A 17,827-nucleotide genomic window follows, 5' to 3' on the forward strand; every position below is an offset into this window, starting at 1 on the left:
CCATCATTCTCAAACTGCCTGTGTATGTAGAATATTCAGTACTAAAATACTTATATATAAACTGCTAGAATTGATAATTGAGTTTGCCAAATTCGCTGGATATAAAATTAACATGAATTTCTGTTTTATCTCTGTATATTAGCTATAGACAATTAGTTACTCTTTCCAATTAGTATTAAAAAATACAACTGTATGCCCACAGATTTGGTAATGTAGGAGAAGTGGACCAATTGTTTGAAAGCTACAAACTTCCAAAACTCACCCGAGAAGAAACAGATAATCTGGGTGGGACTATGTCTATTAGATAAACTGAATCAGTAACCAGTAATGCTGAGCACGGACTATGTGCCAGACAGTATTCCAGGCGCAGGTGTTTGGCTCCAGCTTCTCTGTGATCATGACTGAGGTGGAGCATCACTTCATAAACTCAGTATCTGGTTTATAGCTCTTTTTCTGTAAAAAGTGAATAGACAAATAAAGGAGTATAGGAATCTTAAATAATTGATATTTATGTTTAAATCTCAGGCATGTGGAACATGAATTCCCACTCCGTAGATGTGGGCTGCGCATAGTGACATCCTTCCAGAAAGTACGTGCAGAACGGACTGGGGACAAGGGGAACTTCATAGTGGAGGAATATGACAAACCCTGTCTCATCCAGGTGACAACAGTGACAAGTCACCTTCAGAGGATTTGCCCTTTGTGTGAAATGTTGTGAACAAAATTTACCCTCTGTGTCCTTCCTCTGTGAAGACATACAACCCCAGGCTCATCACCAGGGAGTCATCAGGTAAATCTCAAGTGGAGGAGATGCTACAAAGCTCCTGGTAAGTACTTTCGACACTTGTCTATGTCGTCGTAGAACAAGAGATGTCTCAGAAGCTCTAACATAAGTATCCTAAAGAAACAAGACCACTGAATACAGTGAGGTGCCCTAAATGAGGTTCTGCAGGAGAAAAGGGTAAAACTAAGAGCACTGGAAAAAATGAGTGGACTTTACAAAATCAGTAATCACATATCAACACTGGCTCATTCTTTGTAGCAGTGTGCTCTGGCCATATGAGATGGCGCTAAGATGGGAAACCGGGTCTGGGCTGCTTGAAGAATCCTGCACTGTCCTTGCAAGATGTTTATAAATCCGAAACTATTTTAAATTGAAATGTATTAATCAAACACCAAATTTTTACATTTTTTTCTAACACATGATTTCTAATACTTACTGGTAATTACGATAAATATCCCTTTTCACTTAGTTCCATTGCTTTATTTTTAAAAATTGGATTTATGACACTGAAGTAAATAACACAGGATAATACATAATTTCCAGTAGCACCTGCATTGCACGTCTAATATTAAATTTTTAAGGCACAAGTGCATTTATTATTTATGATGTTATTTTGAAGTTTTCTTGCTTGTTGTTTTCCTGGTATGACTATGTCCTGGGTGCACTCAGTAAAAAGCCTGTCACCATAAATGTAGGTCAGCATTCAGACTATAGTGAGTCGGCTTCACTCACAGCTGATCATAATCAATAGACCAGTTTATAAAGTAACAATAAAATGACGAATGATTCCTTGTGACTGGCTCACTTAGTCTTAGAGTGCTTGTTTTGATTTTGTTTCCATGTTTGTATTTTAGAACTAACAGCACAAAATCAAACATTTTTTTGCCAGCTCAAATATCAGCTTAGAATAATGAAAGATGTTGTGACCGCAAAGATTCAATTTATGATTTTTTTCTCATCAGAAGTGTTTTAAAAATCATCAAACTCATCAGTGCCTAGGTGACAGGAAAAAGCGACAAGTCAGGGAATAAACAATGGCAGACTATCTTTCAGGTGATTTCAGATGCTGCTATATTTTGTGTCAGAAAAAAGTTGCCTCTTAGAAGGTCACATGGAATTAACTCAAAGTTCAAACCTTGAAATATTTCTCAATTTAGTCAAAATTACATGTTATTACAATGTCCGTATGGTTAGCAATTTAAGTCAAGATAAAAAGTGATCTATTCCTATGTGTTTAATACAACTCTAAAGAAATACATAGTTCTAAGAAATCAGGTTAGGTCTTAAAGAGTTAAAAATACAAAAAGCAAATGCTCTTCCTTGCTTTGATTGTGCAAGAGAAGTAGCCCATGGTAAACAAATCTGCCACCCCTTATAAGGGATGTTCATGTTAAGAACACCTCCTTTACCTCAGAAGAAGGATTTAGTGGCTGGATTGAAAGAAAAGAAAACAAGACATTTTGTAAACTGGGAAAAGAAGATGTTGACATGAAAATGCTCATCATCGCAGTTGTTATTATACATGAGTGACTATTACAGTTGCACAAATAGGTAGAAGTCGTTATTCCTCAACTGTACGTGAATATGACAAATGTGTACCTCGTTCAGGCCATAAACATAAGAGACAAACTTTCTGCTCCTGTAAGTTAAAATATGATAACCTTTCAAATACCGCACAGTTTGTAAGCATGCATTGTGAATTCAGTAGACTGCGTATTTCCATGTCTGTTCTAAAAAGTTCTTTAAACGTTCATAAGAATGCCCAACTGTTGTCGAGATCAAATGCCATCAGCTGCCATTCCATGCAAATTATGACATTTAGCAAATAATACATATGTCCACAATAAAATGTACAAGTAAATAATATATAACATAAAATCAAATACTATGTTATATTAACATGAAAAATAAAGTCACATTAGGAATGTAGCGTGCTGAAATCAGAAGCATCTTGGCATAAGTAGATACAAATATTTATGCGCGTTTCATGATGGGATGATACTGTAAACCAAGTGGAAACTGTTAAGAAAGCGCTCCATGGAAAATTCCTGACTATATGTAGAATGCACACTCTTAGACGGTCTCTCCTCTTGGTTACAATGAGACAGTTATGTTAAAGGAATGAAAATCTTTAACAAGACATAAGAATACACTGATGTAGAAAATAAAAGGAAAAGTAAAGAAATGGGCAATTTAAAAAATCTACAGATTAAAAATACCAATTCTAATGGGAAAGGGGCTTATGATTTTTTTAAAAAAAGGAGATTATAGATATTCCATTTTAGTATTTGAATAGAGAGATACAAAATTAAGATAAATGCCTTCAGATTTTGAATTTATTAGGATTAAATTTATTTGCAATGAATGAATCTAATTACAAAAAGCAGCCATTGTCTTGTGTGTAAGTTTGCTGAAGCTTTACGGTTTAATACATTCATTCATTTTAAATTGTCTTAAGTAGTATGCAATGGCTAGTATTTTACAAATCATAGCTGGTTTGAATCTTCTAAAAGTGATTCATAATGTTTTTCGCATTCTTATAAAAATTTTGGTAGTGACTTGGATGTTATTTTTAACAATATTAGTCACATTGGAATCCTGCAAAAGATGTTTCTATGAGCTGATATTTACAAATATTTACTATATTTATTTTCATGTTTTTTTCATTTAAGATTATTACAAGATATTGAGCATAGTTCCCTGTGCTAAAATAATGTGTTTTAAGACACCTCTTCTTTACTTTCTCAGGATTTTTTCAATTACTTTTACATTCTGTCCACATTGTCTGTACATGACAGGTGTTTAAATCTTTTGCATCAGTGAGTAAGTGAATAGTTCAGTGCCCTTGTGGATATGGGAGGCAATCGTTCTTCTGTGCTACTAGTGAAAACAGACATTTTTATAACCTTTCAGAGGGCATATGAGGAAAAAATGATGAATGCATTCCGCTTGACCTAGGGATTCTGTACATCTCAGCAGGCACAGCCCGTTTCTGTGTCCCCAGCTCCTTCAACTCATTGGACTGGAGGATTCCTATAACATGCATTTTCCTTTCCTTATACACATGTTTCTGTCTCTCTGAATCTGTGCAGGGTTTTCTCCCACAAAACAACTCTTGAGTCTGTGACAAACCCCATAGCATGCATTTCCTCCCACCAAACCCCTTAAAAACTATCCTGCTGTAAAAATGAGCCCTGGTAAAATATTACCTGAGAAAGTAGAGAGTAAACCACATGGGAGCCTCCAGAAAATGAAGTGTCTGTGCTGCTACTTAAGGAAAAAGCCATCCTGGCTAAGTCCAAAACAGCCCCTTCTCAGATGTTGGAGCGCAGACAGGAAGCACTCTTTTCCTGCCCACATGGCCACACACGGGGACTTGTCCCAAAGCCACTGTGGTGCCTCCTCAGTCAGTCCTGAGGGTGGCGGTTGGGGTGGGAATCTCTTGGTCTTAGGGAAGAATGCCCACCAGGTTCCCTGGTGGGTTGAATCAAAATCCGGCACACAGGGAAAAGGGTGGTTTTGTGCGCCACCTGCCGGCCACTGAGGGCAGAACAGGATGCTCAGAACTCAGTATTTGCAGAATATGTGTCTCCTACCCCCTGCCAGCATGCTAAATCACTCAGTATGTCAGTGTCCCCACCTCTTTGCTGATGACACTGGTGACAGGAGTGCTGGCTACTCATGCTGCGTGTCCACCTGCATCTGCCCACATTAAGAGGACCGTGTACCTGTGCCTGCCTGAGCCCCCCCCAACCCATCCAGTGTTGATGGAGCTTAGGATACGCTCACCCCTGCATGTGCTTGTACAGTTCTACACCCAAACTCTCCTTGTGTGTTTAGGACGCTGAGGCCCAGAGAGGGATAGAGGCTGGTTTGGGGCACAGCACATGGGCAGAATCCAGAGGAAAGTTAGGATCCCAGCTTCCTAGGCCAGAGGTTGGAGACAGCTATGCTGTGGACCAGGAACATCCATTCTGCTGGTAGTTTGTCAAGAGGTCCATGACGTGAAGGGAATTCTCAAAGTTCTTATAGTCTCACCTGGGCTTGGGCCACCTCCATAGTGTTTTCCAGGGGACAGAGCTTGAAGTCTTGACAGACTACCATTCTCAGCTAGAACTAGGTTGAACACACATCCCATCTCCCAGGATAGTCAGACTACAGTCAAGGGGACTGTTTCTTTCTCTGCAAACTGGTTGCTTGCCTTGGCAGACCCCAAGGGTCTGCATGCTTGGGAGGTCTGAACTTGATCCTCCACCAATGACCCACTGTGCTCTGAGAGCTCAGGAGAATGGTTTCAACTCATTGAGGTCCTTCAGAGGAGAGAGCAGCTTGGGGCTTGAGGAATAAGGACTAGTCATAGAGCAGAATGGGACAGAGCCATGGACCAGGAGTCAGGGGTCCAGGAATGAGACCAATCCTAGTTGAATCCTTGGGGTCAGGTCCTCATTTGGAAGTGTCAACTTAAAGAGAAGTGCACAACGTGAGAGTCATGAGTGTGTGTTTTATTCAGGATCTTACTGAGGATTATGGCCCAGCAGACAGCCACTCAATAGTCTGAGTAAACTGCTCCAAAGTGGTATGGGAGCAGCCAGTATATACATGAATTTTTAGCTAGGGAAACACATGTATTTGAGCACGTATCTTGGTAAAAGATGACCACTAGTCACAAAGAACAGGTATCTCAAAGGTAATGATTTTAGTGCTTTTGTGCAGGTGGAAAGATGTGAGCATCTGGGGTCATTGAAATTCTTCCTGAGATGTGCATCTAACTAGGGGCTCATTTGCCCAAAGCACAGAGTGTCTCATCCTGTTTTTTTCATCCTGAATCTCTTTTAGGATTCATTGTTGGTGGGTGGCTACATTGGGTTGTGACTTAAGCCTTGTATGACTTGTTGATGGGTAGTGCTATCTGGTTTTGTTGTTGTTGACAGAAGTAGGGGGTAACAAAGCATCCCAGAGCAGGAAGCAGAGAAGGGAAAGAGTGGTTTCTGACATCCAGTCCAAAGCCAAGACTCCTGCAGCTTGTGCTCTTTTGCCCTTGGGACTTGGGAAAGTTCTGCCTTAAGGACTCCCAAATAGATTCAGGCCTGGTGCTGCAGTGCTACTGCTGGCCACTAGGGAGCAGACAGCCTCCCCAGGAGGGCATTGCCCACTGAGATTTCCTGGAGCAACTGAAACAGACAGATTAATACTGCAGAAGTCATTCTGGCCATGTGCCAAGTCCAACCATTGTGCATCCCATGGTATCTTGAATTTGACCTCAGGCACTGAGCTGCCTGGTTAACCAGGTTTTTGTCTCAGGTTTTATGGAATTGCCTAATGGCACTGGGCTTCAAGGTCAACCATCTATCCTGAGCATCCTGAAATTGGCCTTGAGTGCTGGGCTCCTGGGTCCTCCAGCTTGTCCATCCCAGTGTCCTGGTACTGAGCTCCAGCATCTGGCTACCTATTGGAGCACCTCTTCATCTGGGGAGTCCCAGAGTTGGACTTCAGCACCAGGCTGCCTGTTTGACTAGCTATGTGTCCTACATGCCTCAAATTTGACCTCTAGCCTCAGGCTATGTGGTTGATCTGCTGTAAGTTCCAAGGGTTCCAGACTTGCCTCAGTTGCAGAGTTCCCAGTTTGATCTGCTGTCCATCCTAGGCATTCTGGACTGAATCTCCAGTGTAGGGCTGCAAGGTTGATCATCTATCCATCCCAGGGATCTTGGGTCCTGGACCTGGCTTTTGACATCAAGCTGCCAGATTGAACAACTGTCCATCTGGGGACATCTCAGACATTGCCTTGGGTGCCAGGCTCTTGGTTGACAGATGTGTGTCCTGTGGTGTCTTGGACTTGGCCTCAACTGCTGGGCTGTTGGGTCAACTAGCTTTTAACCTTGGAAACTTGAATTTGGCCTTCAGCATCTGACAGCTGGGTTGAATATCTGTCCCAAGATTCCCGGGTATCCTAGACTTGGCCTCAAGTGTGATGCTGTCATGTCACTCAGTTGTTGTTTGAAGCATCCCATATGTGGCCTCAAGCACCAATCTGCAGGATTGGCCAGATTTCCATCCCTTGCATCCTGGGGGTCCTGGGTTTGGTACAAGATGATAGGCTGCTGGGTCAACCAGTTATACTTCCTGGGCATCCTCGACTTGGCTTTTGCCTTTAAGCTGCTGGGTTAACTGTCTTCTCTATTGTGTCCCAGGCATCACAGACTTCACCTTCAGTGCTGGGCTGCCAGGTCAACCAGATGTCCATTCTGAGCAGCCCCAAATGGCCTCAAATGTTGGGCTGCCATGTCAGTCCACTGTTTTTCTGGGGTGTCCTGGCCATGGCCTTCAGTTTTGGGCTACCAGTTAGGCTAGCAGTTCACACCAGATGTTGTGAGTGTTCTGAAGTTGGTCTTGGGTGCCAGGCTGCTTGGGCAACAAGCTGTCCTTTCTTATCCAAAGATGGCCTCAGGCACTGAGCTGATGAGTTGATCAGCTGTCTGTCCCAGGCTTCTTGGTGTCCTAGACTTGGCCTTGGGTACTAAGTTGCTGGGCTGACAAGCTTCTATTCCAGGTATCTCAGACTTAATCTCATTTACTGGACTGCTGGGTTGATCAGCTCTCTGTTTTTGGTGTCCTGGGCTTGTTCCAGTATCATGCTGCAAGCTTGGCTGACTGTCCGTCCCATGTATCCTGGGCCTCCCAGGTTGACCACCTGTGCCACCTGTGGTGCCCCAAATTTGGCCTCCAGTGCCATATTGCTGGTTCAACCGGCTGTGCATCCTATAGCATCTCTGACTTGGCTTCAGGCATCAGGCTTCCAGGCTGACCAGCTGTCCATCCCAGAATTCCCAGACTTGGCCCTCAGAGTTGGGCTTCTGGGTCAACCAGATGTTAGTCCAGGATGTCCCAGTTGTCCCAGACTTGGCCTCAGTTGCCAGAATTCCAGGTTGACCACTTGTCTGTCTTGGGATGTCATGGATTGGCTTCATGCACTAGGTTTTCAGGTTCACCAGTTGTCAGTCTTGGCTTTGACTGCAAGGCTGTCAAGTTGACTATCTCTCCAGGGCATCCAAGGATTGGCTTACGAGCACTGAGCTACTGGCTTCATCAGCTGTCCATCACAGGCATTCAGGCATTCCAGTCTTTTTGTGTTTGTAATTATCCTCCAGCATCAGGCTGCTTGTCAACCAGCTGTGTCCTAGGCACCCTAGGTTGTCTCAGATTTGGCCATGAGTGTTAGGCTACCTGGTCAATCAGCTATCTGTCTGAGGCATCCTGGGTGTCCTGGACTTGGTTTGTCATTGGGCTGCCAGGTCAACCAGCTGTCCATTGTGGGGAGGGGTCCTGAACTTGGCTTTTGGCATCAGTCTCTCAGGTCAACCAACTGTCTGTCCCTAAGTGTCATGAACTTGGTCTTTGGCACTGGGCTATCAGGTTGACCAACTGTCTTTTCTAGGGGATCCTAGACTTGGCCTCCAGCATCAGTCTGCCAGATCATCCATCAGTCTGACCCAGGGTGTTACAGACTTGGCCTCATGCACCAGCCTGCTTGGTTCACCAGTTGTTAGTCTATGGCATCCCAGAATGGCCTTGGGCAATGGCCTGCTGGGTCAAACAGTTGTCTCATATGTTTCAGGTGTCCCAGACTTGCTTCAGGAATCAGGTTGCCAGGTCGACCAGCTGTCCATCTCAGTCATCCCAGTATGCCCCAGATTTGGTCTCAGGCTCCAAGTTGCAGAGTCAACCGGCTGTCCTTTCCAGACATCCCAGACTTTGCCTTGGGCGCTGAGGTGCCAGGGTGACCAACTGTTCATCCTAGAAGAGTCAGAATTGGGCTTAGGAATGATTGCCAAATCAACCAGTTGTTCATCCAGAGTATTCCAGACTTGACCTCTGACACCAAGCTGGTAATGATAATGTCCATCCTGGGTGCCTCAGACTTGTTTTCTGGTGCTGGGCTGCCAGGTAGATAAGCTAGTCATCTTCTTTGTCCCCAAATTGTCTGTGGCTACTGAACTGTCCAGTTATTCATCTGAGGTGTCCTGAGTGTCCTGGTCTTGGCTTTGCGTGCCAAGCTGCCAGATCAATAAGGTGTCCATTTCGGGCTTCCCAGATTGGCGTCTGGTGCCAGGCTGGCAGGTCCACCAACTCTTTGACTCAGGCATCCCAAACTTGGTCTCAGGTGATGTTCTGGCAGGTAACTGGCTGTCCAGTTTGGGCATTCTGGATTTGGCCTCGAGTGTCAAGTTTCTAGGTCAATCAGATGTCAATCCTGGGCATCCCAGGTATCCTAGACTTGGCCTTGTGTGTCAGACTGCCGAGTAAACCAGCTGTCCATCTTAGGCACCCTGGACTTGGCATCAGGCCTTAGGCTGCTGGGTTGACCTTCTATTCATCTTGGGTGTCCTGTGTGTCTTGGACTTGGCCTTGGCACTGAGCTACCAGGTCGACAAGTTGTCACCAGCATTTCTGGCTTCCTGAACTTGGCCTTGGACACTATACTGCTGAATCAACCAGCTGTCCATCCCAAGAGTCCTGGACTTGGCCTCTAGTACCAGACTGCAGTTGACCAGCTGTATGTCTTGGGCCTCCCAGACTTAATCTAGGGTACTGGGGTGCTGGGTTATCCAGCTCTTTGTACTAGGTGTTCTAGACTTGGCCTTGGGCGCAGAATTGCTGGGACTACCAGCTGTTTTCCCCAGGCCTGCTAGACTTGAACTTGGGCACTTGTATTATAGCTAGAAGAACTATTCGTCCTGAGCATCCTAGACTTGGCCTTGGTCACCAGATTGCTGGGCTGACCAGCTGTCTCTCCAGGATATTCCAGACTTGGCCTTTTGTGCCAGGCTGCCATGTCAACTAGCTGTCCCAGGCATCCTGGACTTGACCTCTACAGCCAATGTGCCAGAAGACCAGACCTTCCAGAAATCCTGGACTTGGCCTCAGGAATTAGGCTGCCAGGTTGACTTCCTTTCTGATCTGATCACCCTAGATTTGGCCTGTAGCCAAATCTAGCCAAATCTGAATTGGCTACCAGGTCAGTCACCTATCTTGGCCTTGGCCCTGGGCTGCCTGTTCAACCAGCTGTCTGTCCCAGGCTTGGCTTCTGAATTGGGCTGCCATGTTGGCCATTAGTTTGTCCTGGGCTTGCCATATTTGGCATTAGGTGACAAGCATCCTTTAGGCCAACCAGCTGCCATCCCAGGTGTCCTGAACTTGCCTCAGGTACCAGGCTGCTGAATAAAACAGCTGTTCATCCCAGGCAATCTGGACGTCTTGGACTTGGCCCCGGGCATGGGGCTGCCAAGTCAACCAGATGTGTGTCCTGCACATTCAAAACTTTCCTTGGGCAGCTGGCTGTTAAGTAGACCATTTTTCTGTCCCAGGTGTCATGAATTGGTATCGGGCATTAGGATGCCAGGGGGATCAAGTATTCGTTCAGGGAATTTAGAACTTGGTCTCAGGCACTGGGCTACTAGGTTTGCCAGTCATGTGTTCTGAGGGTCCCTGCTTTGGCATTGGCACCAGGCTGCTGAGTCAGTAAGCTGTTTTCCCCTTGTGTCTCATGGATCCCAAACTTGACCCGGCTGCCAGGCTGCCATGTTGACCAACTATTTGTTCTAGGTGTTTCAGACTTCATCTTGGGCCCCAGGCTGCTAGTTCAGCTAGCTATCCGTATGGGGAATCCAAATTTGGCTTTGGGTATCAAGAAGCTAGCTCAACCAGCTGTTTGTCTGGGCATCTCAACTCAGCCTCAGGTGCCAGGCTGCTGGGATGACCAGTTGCCTGTTCTGGGCGTCCCTGGTGTGCCAGATTTTTTCTTGGGTGCTGAGCTGCTAGGTAGAATTGGCCTCCCACACCAGGTTGCTGGTTCAACCAACTGCTCATCTCAGGCATTGTAAACTTGACCTCGGGTGTTGGGTTGCCAGGGTGAATACGTGTCCATTTGGGCATCCAGGAATTGGCCTTGGGCACTAGGATACTGGGCTGTCTAGCTGTCTGTCATGGGCATCTCAAACTTGGCCTCTGGATTCAGGCTGTCATGTCAACCAGTATTTTATTTCAAGTGTGACATACTTGGTCTGGAGCACTGAATTACCAAATCAATCATCTGTCCATCCTGGGCCTTCTGAACTTTACCTCAGGTGCAGGCCACTGGGCCTACCAGCTGTTTATTCTGTGTAACCCTGACTTGGCCACAGTTCCCAGGCTGCCAAATAGACTGGCTGTTCATCCTGAGCTTCCTGGGCGTCCCAGACTTGTCCTTAGACTTCAGACAATTATGTTAACCAGCTGTCCTCCCAGAGGATCACAGTCTCGTCCTAGGGTTGCACGCTGCTCGGTCAATCGTTGTTTGTACGTTTTCCCGGACTTGGCCTTGAGCACTATGCTGCTGGGTTGACCAGTTATCCATCCTGGGCATCCCAAGCACCCAGGACTTGGCTTTGGGTTCTAGGTTTCCTGGTGACCAGCAGTCTGATTTGGGCTCCTCAGCATCCAAGATTTGGCTTCAGGCACTGGCTGCCAAGTCAGTCAGTTGTTTGCTTGGGGTTTCTTGGGCATTCTGGACTTGGTCTTGGGTGCTGGAGTCTGGGTCAACCGGCTGTTCATCAGAATGTTCTGGTCTTGGCCTCAGGACTGGGCTGCCAGATTGACCAGCTGTCTGTCCCAGGCATCCCAAACATCCTGAACATGTCATTGCTCACTGGGCTGCTGGGCTGTCCAGCCATTTTTTGGTGGTGGGGCATCCCAGATTTGGTTTGACGGCCAGACTGCTGCACAGACCAGCTGTTCATCCCAGGTATCCCATGCATCAAAAGTTTGTCTTGGGCATCAGGCTGCAGGGTTCATACGATGTCCCTCCCAGGCATCACAAACTTGGCCTTGGGTGCTGGGCTACTGGGTTTATTAGCTAGCTGTCCATCCAGGGCATCCCAGATTGGCCTCAGGCACTGGGCTGCCAGGTCAACCAGCAGTCCATCCCGGGCATCCAGAGGTGGCCACAAGTTCTGGGATCCCAGGTGACCTGTATTCCCAATCTTGGCTGTCCCAGGCTTTCTGTATTCCCAGACTTGGCTTCAGGCACTATGCTGACGGGTTGACCAGATCTCTCTCTGGGGTGCCCCAGACGTGGTTTTGGGCACCTGGCTTTCAGGTAAACAAGCTGTCATTTCAAGGTGTCTTGGACTTTGTTTCAGGCACTAGGCTGGCCAGGTGACTTTCTGGATCTTGTGCATTCCAGATGTGGCATTGGGCGCTGAGCTGCTAAGTTGACCAGCTGTCACAGTAGTCCTTAACATGGCCTTGGGTGCTAGGCTGTGAGGTCAACAAGCTGTTCATCCTGGCATCTCAGGTGGTCCAGACATGGCCTCAGAAGCCAAGTTGTTGGGTCATTTAGCTGTCTTTCCCAGCCATCGTGTACCAGGCTCCCTGGCTGACTAGCTCTCTGAGACATCCTGGACTTGGCCTCAGACCCTAGTTGCCAGGTTGACCAGCAGTCTGTATTGGAAATATCAAAATTGGCCTCATTGCTACGTTACTAGGTCAACCAGTTATTCAACCCAGGCATATCCAACTTGGCCTTGGTGTCATTCTGCTGGGTTGACCAGCTATTTTCCCCTGGCACAATGCTGCCAGGTCAGCCTGCTCTCTGTGCTGGTTGTCATGAACCTGACTTTGGCTTGCTGTTTGTCCCTGGTGTCCCAGGTGTGACTTAGGCACTGAACTGCTGTGTCAACCAGCTTTCTGCTCTGATATCTCAGGTATTCTGGACATGGCCTTGGGCATTGGATTGCTAGGTGACCAAGCAGTAGTCTGTTCCAAGTTTACCATGTGTCCCAGACTTGGCCTCAGACACTGAGTGGCTGAGAGACCAACTGTTCATCCCAGGCATCCTGAACTTTGCCTTGGTGCCAGGCTGCTGGGTCAACCAACTGTTCATACCAGCTGTCCTGGACATAGCCCTTGGTGATGGGCTGTCAGGTCAAGCAGTCGTCTGTCTCAGGCATTCCCAATGTCAGCCTTAGTACCAAGCTCCTGGATGATCAGGTTTTTATCCTGGGCATCCTGGACATTCCACACTTGGCCTCAGGTGACAGGCTGCTGGGTTGACCAGCTGTTTGTCTCAGGGATCTCGGACTTGGCCTCAGGGCCTGTACTGCCTGGTGACAGCTGTCAATCCTGGGTGTTTTGTGCATCAGGCCCTCAACGGCTGGGTTAACTAACTGTGCATCCTGGGCATTCTGAATGTCCTGGTGTTGGCCTTGAGTGTCAGGCTGCTGGGTCAACCACCAATCTGTCTTGAGTATCCCTTGCATCTCCAAAGTGTCCTCAAGCACTGGGCAGCCAAATTGACTAGCTGTCCATCCTAGGCACCCAGATTTGCCTTGGGCATCAGGCTTCTGACCCAGAAGCAATTATTGGACCAGCAGTTCTACCTACTTGACTCAGATTTACTTCAGCACTGGGCTGCCAGTGCAACCAGTTGTCTGCTCAGGGCGTCCCAGACTTGGTCTCTGGCCCCAGATTACTGGATCAAAGAGCTCTCTGTCTGGGGCATTCCAAATGTGGTTTTGGGCACCAGGCTGCTGGGTCAAATAGCTGTCTGTCCCACATGTCCCAGTTTTGGCCTCAGTGCAAGGCTGTTGGGAAAAGCTGTTCATTCCTGCCATCCCATGTGTCCTGAACTTTCCCTCAGGCACCAGGCTGCCGGGCCAGCCACCTGTCTGTCCTGGGCATCCTGGGTATCCCGGGCTTGACATTGGGTGCTGTGCTGTCAAGCTGACTAGCTCTTCATATAAGGGGTCTTGTGCATCCCAAATTTTGCCTCACATGACAAGCTGCTGGTCAACTAGCTGTCCATCCTGTGTTCTGAACTTGGCCTTGAGAGCCTAGCTGCCAGGCCAACCATTTGTCAATCCCAGGCATCCTGAACTTAGCCTAGGATGCCTACCTGCTGGGTTGACTGGCTGGCTGTCCAAGGCAGCAGTTACATTCCCTTAGGCTCTGGGCTGCCATTTCTATTAAAGAAATGTGTGGACAGAGAGGGATGGAGGGAAGAGAAACAGAGACAGAGATAGATTGAGAGACAGAGAAATTGAGACATTAAGAGACGGGGGGTTGGGTACACAGGAGCGAGTGAACGAGATGGAAACCACAGACTTCTTTGCCAGAGCTGGAGGGAGCACCACCTGCAGAGCTGGATCCAGGGCCAGATCCAGAACTAGAATCAACTTCAGCACCAGCTGTTGTACCAGCCCCTGAGTTAGAGCTAGCCACTGCCAGGGCTGGTTCCAGAGTCGGGGCCACCACGTCCCCTGAGCTCCAGCCGGCTCTACCATCAGCTCTGGCACGAACTCCAGGACAGGGACTGCTGTATGATCCACTCCCGTGTCTGCTGTGGCAACTGCTCTAGCACCAGCTCCAGATATAGAACCATCTCCCAAGGTAATTACAGACGTAGGATCCACACTAAGTTCTGAGCCATAGCAGCTCCAGCTCTAGCGCCAAGTCATGAGCCGGAGTGTACACCAGCGTCAACTTCTGCCCCAGCTCAGAACCAGAGCCAGCTCCGGCATGAGCTGAAGTTACGGCCAGTGTCAGTTCCAGAACTGGAACCAGCTGAAGCGCCGACTCCAGCACCAGCACCAGCTCTACAAACAACTCTGGAGATGGATGCAGCTCTCTCACTGACTCCCACGCCAGCTTTAGCGTTAGCTGCAGAGCTGGTGCCAGGTCCACCACCAGCCCCAGCACCAGCCCCAGAGCTAGAGCTACTGCATGCTTTACACCCGGAACCGATTCGGAGAGCAGAGACACAGCCATCCCAGAGCTAGAGACCTCTTGGAGCCCTGCGCCAGGTCCGTGACCAGCGACAGCAGCAGCTCCACCATCAGATCCAGCTGCACCTCGAGCTCAAGCTGCTTCAGTGCCAGCCGCAGCTGGAGCCCCCCAGCACCTGCTTCTGAGCCAGAGCCGACTTCAGCACCGGTCCTCACATCATGTCCAGATCCAGACCCAGCTCCAGTTCCAGGGTCAGAGCCAGCGCGTCATGTGAGGTAGAGCCAGCTCTGGTATCTCTGTTATGTTCTTCTCTAACATTAATTTTTTAGGTTTACTTTGCTCTTCTTCACAAAGGGTACCTTCTAACTAACTCCTAGCAATAGCCAGCCTCAGGAGCCCCCTCTCCGTGGTGAGTGGCCCGGGCTCGCCAGGCACCTCGCTCCCAACCTGCCAGCCCAGACCACCTCCGGGCTTGGCTCACTGACCCTCCCTTCTGGCCGGGCACGATTCCTGACAGTGGACAGGCTGCCCCGGACTCCTGTGGACCACTTTGCTGCCTTGGATGCCTTCTGCTCTCTGGGACCCAGAGGACTAGCTAACCTTAGCTCAGGAGCACTGCCAGTGGTCGTACTGCCCTGCCTGCTGCCAGGTGCTGCCCCCGTACACTTCCTTCATTCCTTCACAGGTGCTGGTCGTCGCCATCTGGGCCCACAGGCAGCCTAGGGCACCCACTCAGCCACTGGGTCTGACAGCGGCAGCTCCCTTATGTCGTAACAGCACCTGCCCGTGACCCTCCTAGGGGTCCTGGCCCTGTCTCCTACCGCTCCAGCCTTTCTCAGGCTAGATGGGATCTCAGAGACGCCATGCTCAAGGCCAGCTGCGAGTCAGAGTCTTACCTACCTCCGCACCCTGCGCTGCCCCCCCGTAAAGGCGAGGCCCCCCCACATACCTTGGTCTTCACCAGGTGAGGAGGGGCAGCCGGGTCCCACTGAGGTTACCTGGTGGCACCGTAAGTGCCAGGCATCAAGGACTTCGTGAGACCACAGGAGGTGGGGCCAGTGGGAAGGGGAGATTTCAGAGGACGTGAGAGGGTGATCGATTTTTGGGATACAAGGTTAAAAAAAGTTTACTATTATTGTAAACAGCAAAACTTGCACTTGAATGTTATATCAAAATCCCACTTTCGCTACAGCCTGGGAGATGCGGTTTTGTGTTCTTTCATTTCTTGTGTTTAAAATGAGATGGACACGCTCAGTCCTCATTCAGTGTCTTGCAGGGTCATTAGTTTATTGTGTGCAGAAGTGAGAAAGGCCAGCCTTCTCTGAAGGACGTGCCCACGTCCACCTTCCACAGAAACTTTTATTTCAGTGTCATTAAGCTGGACGAGGAGCTGCGGCAGCCCCTCAGAACCCAGGGGATTCGGAGGTTGAAGGCACTTGCACAGGCACAGCAACAGCTGCTGAAATTTGAGCATCTTTAAAAGTGACCCTTGCCCGGGCTGTTTCCCGCCCCCGGACAATGGCTGCCTTTCTACACTTCAGAGGAAGAGCAGCTTTCTACTTCTCCTGCTGAGGTGTCCTTTGACCACCAGTTGGCAAAACTGCAGCTCAAACTCTGCAATTCTACAAGCCCAAGTCGGGGAAACGCATACAAGACAAAAACATACAACGCGGAAAGGAACAAGCCAGAGTAAGGTTACTGGCAACCAGGCTGAGGGCAGACAGGGCTTTCCATCATCGTCCCCCTTCTCCCAAGGTCAGCACTTAGCCTGAACTTGAATACTCCTCTGACCTCAGAATTCCTTTTCCTGTTTTTTTTTTTTTTTGTTTTTAAATCCAGGGGAAAGATCTGTGATGCAGAGTTTAGGGCTACAGCCAGGTGTCATTCTGTAAGTGTCCCTGCTGCCTGTGTACAGGGATTTCCCAAATCCCTGCCATGCCCTGTGCAATCATTTTAACCCAGACATGCCCTAGATGCCGCCTGTCCCCCGTCGGGTACACCCTGGCCACCCCCCTCTGGCTGGGTGGGGCCCGGTGAACGTCCTTTGGTTACGTCACAGGGATGTAAATCCTTCCTGCAGGGAGGGGAAAGATGCAGCCTGATGGACGGGGAGGGGGTGTACTGCCAGGACCAGCGATACGTGGGCAGCACAGACACGTCTCTCCCCATCAGACACCCAGGTGGGAAACACACACTGCCCTGAGCTCACCCAAGCGCCCTCCTGGGGCTTCTCCCAGGACTGAAAGCTAAAGGGTTAACACCAGGCACAGCAGGAGGTCCCAGGACCTTACACAGCCTTCAGTCTGCACCCTGTCAGAATACACAGCCTGTAAGAGCAAGAGATAGACAAATGGTGGGGCAACTCTGAGTTACCCTTTCCTCCTCAATGGCTATAGGTGTCACTCAGACACACAGCAAGGCTCACCTCTGCCAGGCCCCAAGTGATTGTGCAAGGATGTTGTTGAATGCAAGTGGGTGTGCAAGAAGCAGACACAGAAAAGAGCAAAATGGAGCAAATGATTGTTGAACCACACAGAGAGATTGTAATGGAGTTGATTATTTTTTTTTCTATTTGCTTTAGTTTTATTTATTTTTTTATCATAACATTTTGTGTATATTTCCCTGTGCTATACAGTGTAATCTTGTTTATCTATTCTACAATTTTGAAATCCCAGTCTATCCCTTCCCACCCTCTACCCCCCCGTAACCACAAGTCTGTATTCTCTGTCCATGAGTCTATTTCTGTCCTGTATTTATGCTTTGTTTTTGTTTGTTTGTTTGTTTTTGTTTTTTAGATTCCACATATGAGCGATCTCATATGGTATTTTTCTTTCTCTTTCTGGCTTACTTCACTTAGAATGACATTCTCTAGGAGCATCCATGTTGGGTTATTGATGGCTTAGTGGAATTTGGATTCTGCAGAATTAATGTGCAAGGAAAGATTGATAAATCAGCACAAACAGGCAAAGAGTGGTTGTTTTGCAGCAAGTGTGCAAGCATTGACTCTCAAATGGTACACAGTGGGATGCAGGAGAAGCCAGAAGGAGCAGAATAGTGAAGAATGGTTGATAACCTGGCCTCAGTGAGTGTTCAAAGTGCCTCTTGCAGTGAGTGTGCAACAAGACATTGCTGAATAGCACACAGTGGGTTGTGAGAATAGAAAGCCTGATGGCGAGCATGGGAGAAGCAATTGTTAAATGCTGCAGGAGTGTGCTGGAGCGAAATCAGGGTGCACACGCATTAGACTTGTTGTTGAACTGCACATGGAGTGTGTAAACAGTG

The sequence above is a fragment of the Vicugna pacos genome, chromosome 3 (genome assembly GCF_048564905.1).
Source record: "Vicugna pacos chromosome 3, VicPac4, whole genome shotgun sequence".
Classification (NCBI taxonomy): Eukaryota; Metazoa; Chordata; class Mammalia; order Artiodactyla; family Camelidae; genus Vicugna; species Vicugna pacos.